This window comes from Triticum dicoccoides, chromosome 1A, assembly GCF_002162155.2.
Source record: "Triticum dicoccoides isolate Atlit2015 ecotype Zavitan chromosome 1A, WEW_v2.0, whole genome shotgun sequence".
NCBI classification, from domain to species: domain Eukaryota; kingdom Viridiplantae; phylum Streptophyta; class Magnoliopsida; order Poales; family Poaceae; genus Triticum; species Triticum dicoccoides.
This window is the reverse complement of record NC_041380.1, coordinates 516,739,650-516,747,288: the sequence shown is the minus strand read 5'-3', so window position 1 is coordinate 516,747,288 and position 7,639 is coordinate 516,739,650. Positions and strand designations below refer to the sequence as shown.

The window sequence follows — 7,639 nt, the reverse complement described above, 5'->3', positions numbered from 1 at the left end:
CATCAAATATGTAAAAATCCTTCCTTGCCTAGTTCAAAACTAATTCAACAATATTCATTTTCCTATTCTGTTCACGACAGCACTTTATGAAGGAAGTGTTATTTATATATTCTTGATTGCCCTTGGAATTTTTGGGCACTCTTTCCTATCCAAATCATTACCGCACGACAAATTCAGCTCCACTTGCCTAGCAAATCTTCCTCGGCAAATTTCCAAAGTTTTTGTCCACCTAGAAGCATTGTGAAGGAAGTACCTTTTTTATATATCGAAATGACATGAAATTTATACAGTTCCTTCATATGCCCAAATTATCACCCTCCTCCAAATTGCAGCTCAGTCAAATCATCTATGTGAGCCCAGGTTCAATTTATATTTTATGGCCAAATTGGTACGTTGCAAAGCAAGTGTTATCTAGACCCCTCCTATTACCCTCAAACATTTCGGGCACTCTTCCATACCCAAATAATTGCCAAATGATAATATTCAGCTCAATTTTCCTAGTAAATCTTTCTCAGGAAATTTTCAAAGTTTCTACCTCGAGAGAAGCTTTGTGAAGTAAGTACTAGCTAGGCTTACCCAAATGATCTGAAAATTTACCAGCGCATGACCATACCTATGTAACTTACCTACACCAATTTTTAGCTCATTTCATAAATCCAATCTCTCTCACTAGTTTTCCCAAGTTTCTGTCCATAGAAGAGAATTGTGAAGGAAGTACCACTTTGGCATTTCCAAATAGTATCCATTTTCTACAGTGGTTTCCTATGCCCAAATAACCATCCTCCACCTAATGCCAGCTCAATCCGTTCATTATTTTGAGCCGAGCTTCAACATTCATATTTATGTCCAGTGTGGTAGTTCGCAAAGCAAGTACCACCTAGGCTCATCCTTTTGGGCTGAAAATTTGTGAAGACGGTCTTCTTAGTAACTGATCATCCTCAGCCAAAACTCACGCCCATTAGCCATGTATATTTCCTGTACCGCTAATCAAACACTTGGCTGCTAATTCATGTTTGAGCATCGATCGGTCTCCTCGTGAGAATCTTATGTTATAATTTTCTTCCTAGAACCTACCTGGGAAGTGACCAACCCACTAGACATGCCTAGGCTGCCCAGAACATATGGCAACGCCACGGTCACGCGGTGACCACGCGGCGGGCATGCGAGCTTACGCGCTCTAGAGTTGGGGGCCTTGGCCACCGCCCAAACCTCGACGTATCGCCATCAAACCATGTATTTATGATTAAATAGGTACTTATGTAACTATAAATGATTTTTGGAAAAAATAAACAGTAAACTATGAGGTAGCTGCAGTTCAAATTTGACCCGCTTCCTACTGAATCGGCGGGAATTTATCTTTTTCACCAGAGGTGGATCAAAACTTTTGACACCCAACCATTTTGTCAATTGTGCATTAAATATGGCCTAGTATTTTAAAAAATCGATTTGGTCCAATTTTGCAACAAATATATTGTAGGTCCTTCACAAAAAAACTCATTTTGGGCACTCGGAAAATGGAAAATGTATTTTCCGTGCAAAGAAAAATGAAAACTCCCTTAGGCAACGTTGTTTAGAATTCCAAGATGCACCATTGTGCACAATATCATATCGTTTGAACAAACTATGCCATGAATGTGGCCATAAGATTGATCATTTGGCTTGAAAGCCATGAATCTTCACACTAGATAGCTTGTTTCCGAGAACACTTTTTTAAAATAATTGCCGTATTACAAGTTTATTATTGTTCCTGGTAACTTGGTCACATATAATGACGCAATGCGAAGGTTTTCCAATTTTTTGATTTTTTTCATTTTTTTATGCCCGTTTCAAAATGCGGTCAAAACGGCGGGCTTGACCGTTCCTAGCTAGTGGTTGAATCTTGGAATTTTTTGGTGTTTCTATGATTAAATAGATACTTATGTACCTAGAAATGATTTTCGGAAAAAATAAAGAGCAAACTACGAGGCAGCTACAGTTCAAATTTGACCCGCTTCCAACTGAATCGGCGGAAATTTGTCTTTTTCACCAGAGGTGAATCAAGGCTTTTGATACCCAACCATTGTGTCAATTGTGCATTGAACATGTCCTAGTATTTTATAAAATTGATTTGGTCCATTTTTACAAAATTTATTTGGTAGTTCCTTCACAAAAAAACCTCATTTCGGGCACTCAAAAAATGGAAAAATAGTTTTTTTTGTCCAAAGAAAATGAAAACTTCCTTAGGGAATATTGTTTGCCATTCCAAAATGCATCCTTGTGCACAATATGAGATCATTTGAACAAACTATGCCAAGAATGTGGCCATAAGATTGATCATTTGGCTTGAAAGCCTTGAATCTTCACGCATGATGGCTCAAATTTGACCCGCTACAGTTCAAATTTGACCCGCTTCCAGCTAAATCAGTGAGAATTTGTCTTTTTCACGAGAGGTGGATCAAAACTTTTTACACCCACCCATTTGGTCAATTGTGCATTAAATATGTCCTAGTATTTTAGAAAATTGATTTGGTCCAATTTTGCAACAAATATATGGTAGGTTCTTCACAAAAAAACCTCCTTTTGGGCACTCAAAAAATGGAAAATGGTTTTTTCGTCCAAAGAAAATGAGAACTCCCTTAGGCAACATTTTTTAGGAATTCGAAGATCTACCATTGTGCACAATATGAGATCATTTGAACAAACTATGACATGAATGTGGCCATAAGATTGATCATTTAGGTTGAAAGCCATTGATCTCCACACGTGATACCTTGTTTCAGAGAACACTTTTTAAAATAATTGTCGTATTACAAGTTTATTATTTTTCCTGGGCACTTGGCCACATATAATGACACAATAAGAAGGTTTAAGAATTTTTTGATTTTTTTTGAATTTTTATGCCCGTTTCAAAATGCGGTCAAACCGGCGGGAATGACCGTTCCTAGCTAGTGGTTGAATCTTGGAAACCTTTTGATTTTTCTCTGATTAAATAGATACTTATATACCTAGAAATTATTTTTGAAAAAAATAAAAAGCAAACTACAAGGCAGCTACAGTTCAAATTTGACCCGCTTCCAACTGAATCGGCGAACATTTGTCTTTTTCATGAGAGGTGGATCAAAGCTTTTTACACCCAACCATTTGGTCAATTGTGCATTAAGTATGGCCTAGTATTTTAGAAAATGATTTGGTCCAATTTTGCAACAAATATTTGGCAGGTCCTTCACAAAAAAGCCTCTTTTCGGGCACTCAAAAAATGAAAAATGAATTTTCTGTGCAAACAAAATGAAAACATTCTTAGGTAACATTGTTTGCCATTCCTAGATGCACCATTGTGGTCAATATAAGATCATTTCTTTGAATTTTTCATGTGAAAAAGTAGAAGAAAAACAAAAGAATGTCGAGGTACATGCTTTTTTGAAACACAATTTGTCTTTTTGATGAGAGGTGGATCGAAAGCATTTTACATCTAAAGATTTGGTCAACTGTACATAAAATGTTGTCTTATAGTTTTGGAAAATGGAGTGGTGTTGTAAACATTTTTTGCACTCTAAAAATACAAAATGATTCCCCCCCCCCTAAAAACTCATTTCTCATAACAATTTTTAAAAGATATTTGTCTTATTCCAATTCCAAGTTTGTTAGTTTTCCTAAAAACTATGTCACATTTGGTGACACAATGAAAATGTTTCTTTTTGAATTTCTCATATCATAAAATTGTTTATATGATTCAACACCTTTTTTTTGAAAAAATATGGCTCAACACCTTATTTTTAGTCGATTACGACCAATTTAGAAGGTCATAACGTCTACTGGGTTCTGATTGGTCCATGGACAAGTCACGCGGATCGTGCTCAAACGCCGTCGGATGCTCTCGGATCCGACGGCAGCCCTTTCTCCCTCACCCCCCCTCCCCATCTTTGTCTCAAAAAAAAGAAAAGAGAAAACTCCCTCACCCTCTCACCCCACGAACCCTAGCGCTCCCTCTCCCCCATACCCCCCTCGTCTCCCACATCGCCGCCACCCCGCCGATCCCATCCCTCCTGATTCAGATCCGACCCCGCCACCCGCACCTGCGCGCCACCACCCGCTCCTTGTCGCCTCCCGGAGGACGTCCGCTGCTCTTCCTCCACCTGTCCCGGAGGCCTCAGTCGGCGCCCTCCGCCACAGGGCCGCCGCGCTCGTCCCACCCTCAGCGCCGCACCTCCACCGCCATCTCCACTGGGTCCTCACCGACGCCTCCGCCCCTTCCCCGTCCAGCGCGTTGCTCGGGAACAAGCACTGGAAGGACCTGGTGGTCACTGTCCGAGACGGCGTGCTCATCCTGCGGTCCGAGACGGAGGCCGTCGTGGACATGGTCGCCACCATCGACTGCGAGCGGGGGTCCTGGTCCTCTCCCTCGTTGGCCTCGGCGGCGGCATCGCAGCTTGGCGCCATCGCCGTGCCCTACGTCGACGTCTCGATCAGCTTCATGGATCACCGTCTTCACGGTACGCACGCACACATGTCTGAAATTCACAGTCAATAGTTTGGTGTACGCGCTGAGTACTGAGTCATGAGCCATGCGTGTGGTTGTCCTTGTGCAGAGGTTGGTCGAAGAGGGCTAGAGTTCATGCCATTCCTGCTGTCCCTGTCAGTGTTCCTCTTCAGCACCTCCTGGTTCATCTTCGACCTCATCCTGGTGAGATTTCCATCCAACCCTCCCCGTCCCCATGGTGCTCTTTATAGTGAGTACGCGTCTGAGAGAGTTGCAGTACCAACCATTAGTTCTTGGTATATCAGGTAGCCAAGATTGTAGCTGATGAGATGAATAACTACCTCTTGTTTGAGCACACTCTGCAAATTGTGCCTGTCCAACTGGAGAAAGTTCATGCCAAATTGTAATCACTACAACTATGCTTCTTACTTACATTATTTTCACTTTTTGGTAACTGAAACATAGCCTTCATCGTCTGTTTAGGAGTACACATTAATTACCACTAAATGAGGTCAATATTTGTACTCCATTGGAAAATGTTGTCTACTTTGGGTTTCTCTTTCATGGAATACTGTTTATAGTGATATACGCTTTCATTGGGGTAACACAGATTGGTAATGTGAATGTCAAAACTAAATTATAAAGTCAAGGAGTTGTGACAGTACTATGAATTGGTATATATACCACTGCATCGACTAGTGCAGAACTGAAGCATTGATGGCAACTCTTCTTTTTGTGCCGGTATATATATTATTGAATCCTTCTTATTTTTGTGTACTTAATACGGAGGTTGCAGCAACTCTTCTACAGCACTAGAGTTTTGTTTCCCTGCACTTTTGTAACATATTTAGTCCTGACTGAACTTTTGTCATGATCAGGTTGAAAATATTGGAGCTAAATTGGTCAGGTTGAAAATACTGGAGCTAAAGAGGTTGATTATTGGGTAGTTAGTCCAGTTTTATTGAGATTAAATATGTGTGAGTCACCTATGAGATGCACAATTTTGTATTGTGATTTCTGGAACCCTGCTGTTTAGATGCGGTTTTGTTGTCCTTTTGAACGGTTGGTACCCCAGATTTGTGCTATAGCTGTGTTTACTATAGAGTGTAGACTCGTGGCATGTACTCTGACAAAATATTTGAAGGGTTAAGTAATGCTGAAATGCCTGTTGTAGGGTAGCTCTACTGATGATGCAAATTGATAGATCTTTTATGCTTGTGTTCGATTTGATGCCATGTCGACTTGCTTGCTTAATTATGAAGTAAATTGCTCGGTGCATTTATTTTCTCTTAAGATTTTTGCAGTGTATGTCATCTAAATAAAACTGCAGGCAGTGATCTTCTTGTATGAGTATATATGTCTGCATTGCATGTTGTTTTTGTGAAAATATGATGATTACTTCCTAGGTACTGCATATTTTGTTTAGCTTGAGGTTTTGTATGCACTAGTATTACTCTGTTTAGCTTGAGGTTTGAAGCTCTAGTATGCTTAGAGTGACCGGTTTCATTAGTCTCTTAATCGACAAGTTAACTGGACTATTTTACTGTATTTCCGTCATACTCCTTTCATTTATTTAGTGACTGCAGACTGGGAAAATACCATGTGTACCTTAATCCTTGTGGTTCTCATTTGTTCCCGGTTTGGTGAGCTTTCCCTGAGGTCTGTGGCTGCGTGCGGGGACCAGGCCCATGGTGGTGAGGGACTACTATGACATGCTCGGCGTGAAGAAGGACGCCGGCTAGGGTGAGATCAAGAAGGCGTATTACGCGGTATAGCTCGCTACAATTGGGTCTGGCACTTATATTGTAATCTTTGGCTTGTCTAAGACTGAACTTGAAGGCTGCTTGTGGGTAGTAATTTTACTTCGTAGATGCTCGAGGCCAAAAACACACACATTATGTACTAAATGTGGTCGCGTATGTCAGGACTCATACATTGTTAAAATGGAGGCTTGGGAAGAACTATTTTCTTTGTAGTAATAAGTCAGGAGTTGTTTGTTGCTTCAGTAGGGTGTCATACATTATAATCATCAGCTCATGTCATCTGGGATCAAACATAGCTTTGAATTTACAAGAGTAAAGATTTATGTGAGAAGTACAAACCATGTTCAATTTTAACTAGTACAAAATTATGCCCCTTCTATAGTGATACATTCTGTACTACACTGTTGCTTTTGTTTGCTTGCTTGATTACCTCTATAAGGCGGCTTCGTTTTGTTCTTCTTCTTCATGTGCTACTTGCAGGATCAAGGGGATCTTTGACCGCTACCAACAGGCCACCGGGACCAGCCTGTGGACCGAGCAGTATGAGGTTGGCTGCTGCTTCTCTATCTTGCCTCCATCCAACTTTTTCTTTAGCTGTATCACTTTCTCCTTTCTTTGATGTGGCTGATTTGATTCGATTTGATATCATCTAGATCTGACTAGTTTGTACTTAGTCACTAGTGATGCACTGCTCTTTTTCCTTGTGATGCTCGAGTACTGAAGAAACTTGGGTAATATGCATTGGTCTTTTGCTTATGCTCTTGTGAGTTTGGCAAGTGATTGTATGGGGAGTAGATGTAGTGTGTGCTTATGCTCTTCTGATATTTGCAGGAGTAGTACATTCTTGGGACATGTTTTAAATCAATAATGTTCCTCATTGTGTTAAATCAAGCCTTGCAGAATACAATATGCACACTAGATTGTTTCTGAACGTGTTAAATCAATAATGTGTATGTGTTATTGTATCCTAGTAATTTTGCTGTGTCACTGTATCCCAGTAAAGCAAGATGCTTGTTATACTCATGTTCCTGATGATATTGGTGTAGACTCAATTTGGTTATTTCATCTAGTTCTGCTACTAGTTGCTATGTACTACTAGTGTTGTAGTTGTTGTGTAGTAATACAAAAATATTAATGCTCAAATATGATGATCTGGCCTGCAGCGCACCTACAGTTTTCATTTCTATGATCAATTTAGAGAGTTGCACATGTTAGTATATTGTATACTAAAAAAAATCCTAGCTAGTGAGAACATTTTAGGCACTCCATGAATGCATACTGGTTAGTGTTAGTCATACTATTTATGTACATCTCATTTGCTGTCAATTCTTGCTTATAAGTTATTGGATCCCTCATTGGCTACTGTTTGATGTTCTGTACACATTCTTATTCTTATATGTTCATTCTTGTTTTTTGCACA

The 7,639-nt window shown here is 40.1% G+C and overlaps 1 pseudogene; it reads left to right on the top strand.

The window, feature by feature from the left end:
- The first annotated feature begins 1,156 nt into the window (after positions 1-1,156).
- Positions 1,157-7,318, top strand: LOC119354404 (annotated as a pseudogene).
- Positions 7,319-7,639: the final 321 nt, after the last annotated feature.